This window comes from Bos indicus, chromosome 15, assembly GCF_029378745.1.
Source record: "Bos indicus isolate NIAB-ARS_2022 breed Sahiwal x Tharparkar chromosome 15, NIAB-ARS_B.indTharparkar_mat_pri_1.0, whole genome shotgun sequence".
NCBI lineage: Eukaryota > Metazoa > Chordata > Mammalia > Artiodactyla > Bovidae > Bos > Bos indicus.
Genome location: NC_091774.1, coordinates 53,465,042 through 53,476,847, shown reverse-complemented (window position 1 = coordinate 53,476,847; position 11,806 = coordinate 53,465,042). Strand labels below are relative to the sequence as shown.

Below are 11,806 nucleotides of genomic sequence, written 5' to 3'. Positions count from 1 at the left end.
TTAGTCCTGAACACATAGCCAGAGGAAGAGCAGAGTGAACACTGGGCAATAAGGGAAAATTTCTTGTCCAGTAAAGAGTCTCGATTGTATATATGATATTTCTGGAATTTCAAGATAATTTAACTCATCTTTAAATTAAATGTTGTACCACTGTTAAGTTAGGTGAGAAAATTAAAATCCAGAAAGGGGAAGAGACTTAAACTGCATAGCAGTTTGGCACAGTTAAGACCAACACTCAGTCATTCCAATTCTGAGTCCACTGTTTACCTCCAGTTGTTTTATTGTGCAGTGAAAAACTTTAAAACAAATATGAATGGCATTATTTACTTATTTTTGCTCAGTTTGTAACTTTCTGATACCATGAACAAATCCCAAGTTTTTGTCCCTTAATAACTAAATGACCAAGACCAAGCAAGTTGCTTAATTTTTTTGAATGTCTTATATATATATAATATAATATATATATTATATATATATGAGGATAATTAACACTTGTTCTGAATTGTTTTATGGATTAAATGAGGTAAAGTATACAAAAGCTGTTTAGGTCATTTTTATTAATCAGAAGATACTAAACGAATGCTAATTTCTCTTCTTCGGTTCACTCCAGCAAACACTGATTAAGCGTCTACTGTGTGCCAGCTCAATTTCTAGACTCTTTACTTAAATTATCTTGTTTAACCTTTGAAGTTCCTTCTCTCTTTCCTTATTATATTGAGGATCTCATTGATACAATCTTTTTTCCATAACAAGATCCTTCTATAATGAAATCTCCATAACCAAGCACTTATTGTTGCAAACAAGTGATTCTTGCTTTTAGAAAAATCTACAGTGTTAGTATGAACCTAACACATAGATATGATAATATCTACGGGCCAGTGCAGCTAGAGCTAGTCTTGGCTTCTGCCCCTGCTACAAAGTGCTTTGGGGACGCCATGTTTGGAGGGCAAGTCATATAACTGTTTCAGCACTCTTTGTCACCTTAGAGAATGTGGTTTCTCTTTTGGAAAGCTTGGTTTTAGTGAATTGCTTCCTTTTCACCTTAGGTTTTAGGCTCTTTGACAAGCCATCTGCTTCTCAAATACAATTTCCCTTTACCACCAAGGGCTTGTAGACAGTTGTTCAAATGGAGAACAAAAGCTTTCTCTAGTGGTTCTGTAAAAGTGGGAATGCCTCAGGGAGAGATTGCATCTGGTTATTGGAATTCATTTTGTGATGTGTGCCTGACTGGGCACTCTGCTGGGGCTGGCCATGGAGGAGATAAAATTTAGAAATGGAAATTTGTCAACATGAGTTTTGGCTATATCTGTATTTGCTGGTATCAGCTAGGGCTCCTAAGAGCTTGTTGGACTCAGTGTTGCTGCTGCTGCTGATTTTCTTTTTTGTTTTCTTTTTTTCTTCCCACTTTTCTTTCTGGTAACTGTGTCTGTTGCCCAAGTTTTCCATTTGTACTTGGTTATTCTGTTTGGTTGTTTTTCCAGATCATTGATCTGTTCAGTGAGTAGCTTGGTATAATGCAGTTCAATGACTGAGTTAAGTGGAGATTTAGTAATGAATAAATAAGGTACAGAGAAACCTAGAGTGAGGCGATAGAAAAGTCTTGGTAAACCCGTAGACACGTGGCTTCAAACCTCAGCTTTGCCTTATACCTGCTCTGTGATCTTGGGTAAGTCATTTATTCTCTTTGAGCCATAGTTTCTTCATCTCTAAAAATGAGAATATAAATATCTACTTTGTTCAAGGTTGTAGTGAGTACTGAGACAGTAAATGAAAGAAATGAGGAAAGAATCAAGCATTAAGTTGGTGCTTGTTAAATATTCCTTTCCGTCTTTCCTCCCATTTTCCTGAAGAGTGTACATGGAAAAACCGGACATGTATATGAATGATTGTGTGTTCATGTGTGCATGTTAGTTTATGTGTGTGTTAGTTTAATATAGCTCTGAGAAGTGGCAGAAAATTGCCATAATCATTGGGAATTGGGAGGTAGGGGCTTGGGGTTCATGCGTACCTTCCTTAAAACCAGATTGAGAGACATACTCTGATACTGTGTAACCTAACACAGTCTTTGTGCCTTTAAAGAAGACCTTAGGAGAGAAAAAGAAAGAACCTAGTGGTGGAGGCCTTGGTAGGCTAGTTTCCTCAGGGGGATCATTAGAGTGTCTCTAGTTATCTACTGGTATCAGAGAGAGAATAATCTGCTTCACAGTAAGCTGAGAGCGGAACCTGGGTTTGTAAGCAGGAGAGCTGCCTTTTAGAAACAGTATGTAGCTGGGAAGATTGCAGCCACCAGCCTTTCCCTTTCCACTCCTAAAATCTGTTATATCATCATCAGGGTGATATTTTCCAAAATTAAAATCTAGTCATCTTAATTTGCTCTTAAAACTCTTCATTGGCTCCCAGTTGCCTTCAGATTAGTCTGAACTCCTTCTGTCACTTACTAGGTCTTCCTTGATCTGATCCCTGCCTCCTCCTACTTCTCGTACTTTTGCGGTACTGACACTGCATTATTTACAGCTTCTTAACCACCCCCCACCCGTATGTGTGTTCTGATCCATGATAGTCTTTCTGCTATGTTGTACTCTTTCCTGTTCTTCTGTTTTACTTGACAATTTCTACTCTTTCTTGAAAACTCTTCTCAACTACTGGGTTTTCCATGAAGTCTTCCCTGACTTTCGAAGGTGAGGTGCATGGGATGGGAGACTTCCCTCCTCTAGGTTCATCTAGAATTTTGTACATACAGAAGTCTAACAACATGTAGCATCAGTGATTAGTAGGCATCAGTGATGTCTCTTAATGCTTTTATGACCCATTGATTTCTTTATTTTAGTGCCTTCATTGGGATCCTCAAACCATCTTTATGTAGATCTGTTCAACAACTGATATCTTTAGAATTAGAAAAATAAAGCACAGATACAATATTACACCTTGCCAGACTTAGCAAATTTATCAATACTTTGTTATATGCCTCTTGTCCCTGATGAAATGACTAGCCATCAGTAAAATGAACCATTAAGTTTGGAAGGAGCTGTTTATTAATCAGCTTGATGGCATAAGTCCACCTGATCTTTTCTTTTTTTGGCTGTGCTACATGGCTTGTGGGATCTTTAGTTCCCCAACCAGGGTTCAAACCCAGGCCCCCTTCAGTAGAAGCACAGCTTCCTAACCATTGGACCACCAGGGTCCAATCTGGTCTGATCTGATTTTTTAATCACTGGCAAACTTTGGTCAAGATAAGCTAATTATTATGCTTCTTTCAAATAACTTTTCATTTGAATCCTCAAATCTCTTCACTATAAATAGGATCTGAATTCTGCTTTTCATGCTGGAGTTTTCCCCAGATGTCTGACAGTCCTTGACTGTTCATATTTTAAAAGGGGTTATTAAAAAGCTAATTGGAAATTTTAAATACCTGGGTGGAGTTTACTGATTTTGGACCTCATCCTAATGGTTATCTGCCTGGGCTGTTTGTGGCACAACTGCAATGTCATTAGGTCTTTCCACTAGCGCTGGTTAGATTCTCTGGAAGGATCCTCTAGCCTCCTTCCTTGAGGTTATAATGCTGATCTGGAAGCTGAGTGGAGGAGAAAGGCGGCGGGTAGGCCCTCAATGTTCACTTTACTTAACACTCTTATTTTCAGTATAGTAACCCTGCCTTCAACTGTGGTGCTCCCGCATTATGAGTTTATTAGATGTTTTTAAAGGAAGATTGAGGCTCCAGGAACTCTACTGGTATCAGTAATAAAGTGTGAAGAATGAGAGGCAGTTATTTTGGTTCTAAAGAGGCTTTCTTTAAACTTATTTCCTAGTTTTCTGTGTGTTCCAGAAAGACAAGGTTAATCATTAGATTAGAGTTGAGTGCAATAAGGAATAGTCCTCATTTGATCCTTATGGTAGCCCAGTGGGACAGGTAATATTTTTCCAATTTCCCACCTGGGGAAATTGAAGCTCAGTGAGATTAAATGACTTGTCCAAGGTCACTTAGCAAAATAAAGAGTGGCAGAGCTGGTCTTATTCTGTACCTCTGACTCTAATTCCTACTCTGATTGCAACAGATACTTCCTCCCCCAATATGAATGGGCTGCCAAAAGAGAAAATATGCTAGCCACATGGGTATTAGACAGCAGTAGTTTGAACTGTTAATAAACAGCCAGGTCTTCTTCCCTAGGAAGAGTTCAGCTGATTGGAGTTCTTGGTCTATTTTTCTAATTTATGTAAAGGACGTTAAAGAACTGTAGTGTTTGGACTTGCAACAAACTTTAATTCCTGTAGTGGAAGCCCTAAAGATACAGTTGCATTGCCAGTTTGGCACAAGGAAATATTTAAGCTCTCAAGTAGAAATAACTGAGTTTCTAGTACAGCCAAAATGTTCTGAACTCCAGGAATCCATCATGAATCAGGGAATGTTAAGGCTCTAAGATCCATTCATTCTTGGGCTTGAAGGCTAAGCTTGTGTAGACAAGCTTCGTAGAACAATTTTGTGTACCTTTATTGAGTTTCTGCTTACTAAGAACAATAATAAATCCTGGGAAATATTTTGCTTAGGAGTTTCATACTCTAATTGGGAAAGGATACACAAATAATACACATTATGTGTAAGAATGCTATAATTGAGAGATATACAAGTGCTCATCAGGGAATGATTTATTCGGCTCAGATCAAGGGTACAGGGAATGACTGGAGAAAACTTTACTGTGAAGACAGTTGATTTGTATCTCTCAGGAAGGTCAGATCTTTAGATAGACAGGAAATGAAGAGCACTGTAGGCAGAGGGTACAGTATGTTCAAAATCCCAGAAAGATGAAAGAGCTTGTTGTTTTGAGGGGAACAGCAGGCAACTTGATTCAGCTAGAACAAAAAAGTAACATAAACCAGACCTCTCTCTGGTCTAGGGCTCTCAAGGCCCCTTTCTGTCTACCATGCTGTGCCAGCATCTGCTCACCATAGGTGTATCCTTCCTACTATGCAAGTGTTCTCTGAAGCAGTCTGTATCTCCTCTCTAGTCTCGCTCACCTTTCTTCAGAGCTTAGGTAGTATAATTACACTCTCCTCTAAAAAGTCTTTCCAGGCTGATACCTGATACTTCTCTGAATCCTGTTGCCCTTTAAAAGCCAGTGTGGTACCCTTCTAACTTCATACTGACAGATGTTCATCCTTAATTTGTTTCTAGAAGAATTTGCCATTAGTGATATTTCTGATTGTGCCCAGAATGGATGTTTATTGTCTGGTTACTTGCATTTCTTAAGCCTTGATTATAGATTTATTGTCAAGTTAACTTTCCATTCAGCTCGGAATCCTTCAGCTTAGAGAGTAAAGTGTGGTAAAATGAAACCACCTAGGACGCATCTTTTACTAGCCTCGAAGATCTAGTAATTTCTTTTCTTTTTGTCTTAGTGCTTGTCACCCCTCCCTAGAGTGCTCTTTTTTTTTAGTGTCTGTCTCCCTGACCAGACAGTGGGCCATCTGAAAGCAAAGATTTGTTATAGTTCATCTTTTTGTGTTTTCAACAGCCAACATAGAGCCTGGACACAGAAGTATCTGATACATGTTTATTATTTATTGAGAGTCAGGATACAGGAGTTCTAGTTTCAGTTCTACCACTGTGTGACCTTGAGCAGATTACTTTCAATCTTTGAAACTGTAGTTTTCTTATCTGTAAAATGTAGAGGCTGGACTCCATGGTCAGTATCATAGCATTTCTCCTACTTATAGCAGTCAGGGTCTGGTTGAAATGATAGAAGTCACACCACCAATTTGAATGGGTAAAATTTAATGTAAAGAATTGTTAAATAGGTAAAAAGTAGTGAACTACTAAGAGTACCATCCTTAGGGCTGAGGGAAAAGCAAACAAGGAAGGAACTTAAAAGCTTAAGGAAAGAGAGCTCCACAAGGCCAAGATTCTGAGGAGAGTGTATGGAATACAGTCATAGGAACATGCTGCTTATTGCTGTAGAGAAGAAATTGCCTGGCGCTTGCTTGCCTCAGAACCTGGAGGGCCACTGTCTTGAAATCTGCCATGGCTCTCTGTGTGCTGATCTGCTTGCTGCCGTATAGGAAAACATTAGAACTAGAAAACACTAGAAAAAGCCACTTCTTTCTCTCTTAGCCTTGTGGCCTTGTTCCAGTACTTTCTATTGGCAGAATCTGATGTGAACCAGCTGGGAAAGGAGCAAGGTAGTCTGCAGAGTCCAGTGCACTGTCACTGAATAGAACAATGAAGAATCAGTTTAGAGCTATAAGGCAAAAATTAACGATTTCTATATTCTAATAATCTGTTTTGATATTTGTCTTCCTCATTGCATCATGAGCTTGGTAGTGGCTGGAAAGTTGTCCTATTTGTCTCTGTATCTGCATTAATCCAGAAGGGGCCTGGCACCCAAGAGTTGCTTAGTAAATACTGTTTGAATGAAGGAAAGTCTCTGTAATACAGGGAAAATTATGTGTTGCTCTTGGTTGACTTCAGTCTTACTGTCTTGAAAAGGATTGGGGCTAGACATCCAAATCTTATTGAGTCCTATTGTCCTGTTCTTTCATGTGCATATTTGCATTAGATACTAGAGTAAGGACAGGAAAAACATTCTTCTTTTAATATTCATATGTTCTATAAAATTAAACTCTTGAAAGTTCCTTGGATAGCAAGGAGATCAAATCTGTTAATCCTAAAGGAAATCAACCCTGAATATTCATTGGAAAGGACTGATGCTGAAGCTCTGATACTTTGGCTACCTGATGCAGAGATATGATTCATTGGTAAAGACCCTGATCCTGGGAAAGATTGAGGGCAGGAGGAGAAGGGGTGACAGAGGATGAGATGGTTTGATGGCATCACTGACTCAATGGACTTGCGTTTGAGCAAACTCCAGGAGATAGTGAAGGACAGGCAAGCCTGGTGTGCTGCAGTCCATGGGATCGCAAAGAGTCAGACACGACTTAGAAACTGAACAACAATGAAATTAAACATATTCCCTTTTCTAAAGGGTGACAGTCTGAAATCTAAGTTAGGTACTTTGCACTTAAGTATATTCCTCAGAAGAAAAAGGAGACTAAGCTTTATTGTCGTTATATGGTCCAGTGGTTAAGACTCCATGATTGTGCTGCAGGGGTTGCAAGTTCAATCCCTGGTTGGGGAACTAAGATTCCACATGCCGCACAGCACCCCCCACCAAAAAATCTCATTTGCAGATAGAGAAACTGATGCTGAGGGTCTTGACCAAAGTTATACAGCTAGTAAGTAGCAAAGCTAGTCCAGGCTTGACTGTTCTAAAACTTGAACAGGACAGTACTCTCTCTTTTCTCCAGCATATGAGAGCAAGCACAGAGTTTTTGTTAGCAGATAGCAATAGAAATCTGTGAAACTGATTGCTGTTTCTGGCTGTTTGGGGCTGGACAAGTAACAACAGAACAAAATAGTAATCCTTGCAAGGCTACAATCATAGAGTTTGCTAGTAATTGGCCTTTTATATAAACCAGTTTGAGCCTGTGCTTCAGACACCTGGTTTATGAAGCAGTTGCTGTCTGGCAGCAGAGTATTCTTCTTCCTCTTTTTTTTTTTAATCCCACACTAGCAGTTTACAGAAGAGTTCTGACACATTCCCTGAAACATTAAGCTTCTTTTCTCTTGCTCTTCTAGGTTTCTTCCCTTTTCTGAGACCTAAAAGTAGATAGACCAATTTATTATGAGGAAGCAAAATTTGTGAGACTGGTGTGTTTCTTGCTTCTGGACCAGCACACACAAAGCTTTTAGGTAAGTTACTTAGGATTGAGAGTCAGTTGTTCTTTCTCAGGTCATCAGTCAGGCAGAGCTGAGGACCCTGATGCCAGTCTCACTGCTTGAAGGGTCAAAGTATTGCTCATAGCCTGGGAGAGACACTGTTACAAGAAAAGCTTTCCATTAAAAGCATTGGAAGAAGCCAGTGATGTCAGGATTTGCTTATCAAATTATTCTGCTGGTTATTTTGTGATTATCCATTGGGATGCCCACTGAGATTGGTTGACATGGGAGTGTGATTTCATCTTGACAATGAGAAGCCCTTGGACCAATGTTACCTATCCTTGATGTCTTTTGGTACTTCCGTTGACTAGGGGATCTTAGGATTCCCCTTTGACTTTTTTGGCAGTAAGGGCTGCTGCTTAACTGCTTTTCAGAAATGATGACATTTATTCTTTGGAAGGAACTGAAGAAGGAGTCTGTACATGTCATTTATTTTTAACTGCATACTCAATAAAGTTGAAATCTTACTTTCCTTTTTGTGGTTTAACATCAAACAAGAAAGGGGATGTGGCTCGGACGGTAAAGCGTCTGTCTACAATGTGAGAGACCTGGGTTTGATCCCTGGGTTGGGAAGATTCCCTGGAGAAGGAAATGGCAACCCACTCCAGTACTCTTGCCTTGAAAATCCCATGGACGGAGGAGCTTGGTGCAGTCTACTATCCATGGGGTCACAAAGAGTCGGGCACGACTGAGTGACTTCACTTTCACTTTAAAAACAGAGCCACCTGGCAAAACCCTATTCTTCTACTTAATAACTTAATAGTTCTTTATACTCCCTGAGCCTCAGTTTCCTCATCATTAAAATGAGAATAGTAATACACAATGACAACAACAATAGCGATCCACCATTTTAGGTAAGTGAATTTCTGTGAACCTCAATTTTCTGTGAAATGGAGGCATTAATTCCTCAGTAACAGATTTGGTTTGATAAAGAAACTAGCTAATATAAATGGAATGCAGGTAAATGGAAGTGCTAAGTAAATGGCTATGACTATTCTTAGGAGATCTGAGAGAAAAGATCCCTGAGGGTAGCATAGTTCATGTGGGATGGGTCAGGGCTTAATAAATATTCATTGATTAATTCTTTCCATAGGGAGCTCTTATTTCCTTTTCACTTGCTTTCTCTGCTGGTTTTTTTTTCTCCTAACATCATTTTTGCAGACACAGCTATGGAGTTGTTCTCTCTGAGAGTTTCCTTCCCATGCTATAGTCCTGATTTTGTTGTTCCAAGTTGCTCTCTGTAGAGAAAGTGGGGGTACAAAGGCTGAGTTAATGGTTCACAACTTCGAGTGCCATGTATTTCCGGGTCTACTGTTTTGTATATAAGATCGAGGGTTTGTCAAAGGTCTTTAAGGAGATGTGATCATGCTATTATTTGCTGTTTCTTTGGTATATGCCAAGAAGGAGGGCTGGCCAGTAAAAAAAATGTTTATGGACCAATAAACTAGATCTCTGCAAAGCTGGCCTGTGATCTACTCAGCCTCTTTAGGCAAGAGACTCTGGCAAGTTTAAATTCCAACTGTTTCAGTACAGGGTTTCATTTCTCTTTTTGGTCACAGAATTATAGAATCCTTAGATACCTTCAGAAGCTGACACAAAGATGTTAGAGGACTTGTTTAAGTCATATGGTAAAACCAGAACCTAGATTTCTTCCTTTTAACTCTTCCTGTAGTTCTTTGGAAAAGTAGTTGTTTATTTCCTAGGATGGCTACCCAGCAATGCTAGTTTTAGTTTATATTTTTTTAGTTTATTTTGAGGATACTCTGATTTTCCTTCTTATAAATGCTACAGGATTATATTGAGCTGTAAAGTTTGCTAGGTTCTTTCAAGGCCGGTGTTGCTTTTTTCTTTACATCTCTGTGAGATAAGCAAGTCAGATACTCCTAATGATTTGGGTTTTTTAAAAATCTTTTTTTCTTTTTCTTAAACTGATGAGAAAATTAAGGCCCAGAGAGGGGACATGAGTTGTTCAGAGTCATATAGTGAGTGAATGGTAGGGTTAGAACTAGCAAGAAGTCCCTTTTATTTTTAGGTTTTTATAATCACTGGGAATATTATCATACCTTATCAGTGGATATTATCACTTTCTACAGTTTTTGCCTGTCTGTAAGAGAAAAATGTCTTATTTTAATTTTCATCTGTAAATATTTTTTCATGGCCATTTGTAGTTGTTCTGTGAATTTTGTGTCATTTATTGCACATTTTCCACTAGGTTGTCTTTTATCAATTTTGCAGGGTATAGGAGGCTCTTTGTATATCAAAGCTTTGGGGATATATGCTGCAAATATTTTTGATGTTTTCTTTATGAAACTTGGTGCCTCCCTAGAGCACCCAAAGAGAAAAATCCTTTATATTGGAATAGCTATTTAAAAAAATAGCATACCAAAAGAAAAGCAAACAAAAGATTTAAAAAAAGAAAAAAAATTGCATATTACTGCTACCACTAACACTACTACTGAACTTTTACTTTATAAGTTTTCCAAAAGCTTTCATATTTTGTATTTTGTCCTTTTAGTAACTACATCATGGAGCTTATGATTAAAATAAGGTGGATTGAACTCATACTTTTTAACTTTCTTCTTTCTTTTTTCAAAACTCCATTGAAATGGCATAAAACTAGTATTAACTCACACAGACTAAGAGAATAGAGAAGATGGGAAAGTGAAAAGTGAAAGAGAATGTTGCTCAGTTGTGTCCGACTCTTTGCAACCCCATGGACTATACAGGCCATGGAATTCTCCAGGCCAGAATACTGCAGTGGGTGGCTGTTCCCGTCTCCAGGGAATCTTCCCAACCCAGGGATCAAACCCAGGTCTCTGGCATTGCAGGAGGATTTTTTACCAGCTGAGCTCACTAGGAAGACCCTGAGAAGATAGGAAAGAGGCACAAATGAGAAATGATTTAGTGGATTAGGGAAAGCAGAAACCTGAAGCTACAGAGGGAAATTAATCTGAATAAAGACATCTTTGTCATACAGAAACCTAGAAAGTCCTTGGTATTGGAGATTCTTGGCACCTTGAATGTTAGCATGAGAGATGGAGCCGAAAACAGGAGTTTAGAGGTATGTAAGGAACATTTAAGCTATCAGGTCTTTTTGTCTATTTCAGCAGAACATTGAAGGTTTATCCTCCAGAGAAATAAAATCAGAGAGGCCCTGGATTTGGGATTACCAGATTTAGCTGAGAGTAAACGAGAGGTGACATTCTAAAAACAGGGATTATATGAAGGGCTCCATCTAGTTCTTATCTCTCACACATAGGTAGTTAGGTTTATTCTCCTCAGGTGGGAGATTAGAGGATTTTTTGCTGAGAAATTGACTCTCAGACATTTGGAGACCTCTGCAGTAAAAAAAAAAAATGGCTTGACATTTTCTCTTGTTAACTTTGAAGCCTAGAAGTTAACATGCCCCGCTGCCCATGCAGTGTATTTCTGTGTGCCTTCCTCCTAAATATGAATAAGAGAGGCAAAGATCTCCTGATGTTTGAGAAAAGTCTCTAACATAACAGAAATGAAAACAAACAGAAAAGGAACCTCCCCCACCCCAACCCCAAAAGAGAGCGGTGGGGAGAGAGTGCACAGGAGACAATGTAAGGAGCAAAAGAAAATTTGAAAAAACTCAGACCAGAGAAGATACTGCCTCAGTCAAATAAGAATAGGGTCCTGTTAAAAAAAAAAGGAATAATCAGACAAGAAAGCTATTTTGGTTACATCAGAAATAAAGAATTATAAAGAAAAATAAAGAAAAGATACATCAGAATAAAGAATTTAAAACACATAGAAAATAAGAGAAGAAATAATAATCCTAAGAGGATCAGTTTTAAGATTTATTTAAATATAAAAGTTATTTAAATTTAAGAAAATTGGTGTAATTATTTTTGATGATTTCATTCTGTCCAGTTCCTCTAGTTTTTTCTCTTTTAGGTCTCTGGATCTCCTGATAGTAAGATGTAGAGTCATAAAGGGAAAGAAATCATCAAAGAAATAATACAGCATTTTCCCAGAATTTAAGTACACATATGTTTATATTGGGAAAAAACC

The 11,806-nt window shown here is 38.5% G+C and overlaps 1 protein-coding gene across 6 annotated transcripts in view; it reads left to right on the top strand.

Annotated features, from left to right (window-relative positions):
* The window catches only part of FAM168A (family with sequence similarity 168 member A), a 202,420-nt gene that overhangs the window by 69,505 nt on the left and 121,109 nt on the right, over window positions 1–11,806 (top strand). The window contains exon 1 of one of the 6 annotated variants that reach the window (XM_019975032.2): window positions 13–7,741. The exons of the other annotated variants lie outside the window; for them this stretch is intronic. The gene's annotated coding sequence lies outside the window, so the exon portion shown is untranslated. Of the gene's footprint in view, window positions 1–12; window positions 7,742–11,806 lie in introns of those variants that run through there. 6 annotated transcript variants of the gene reach the window in all.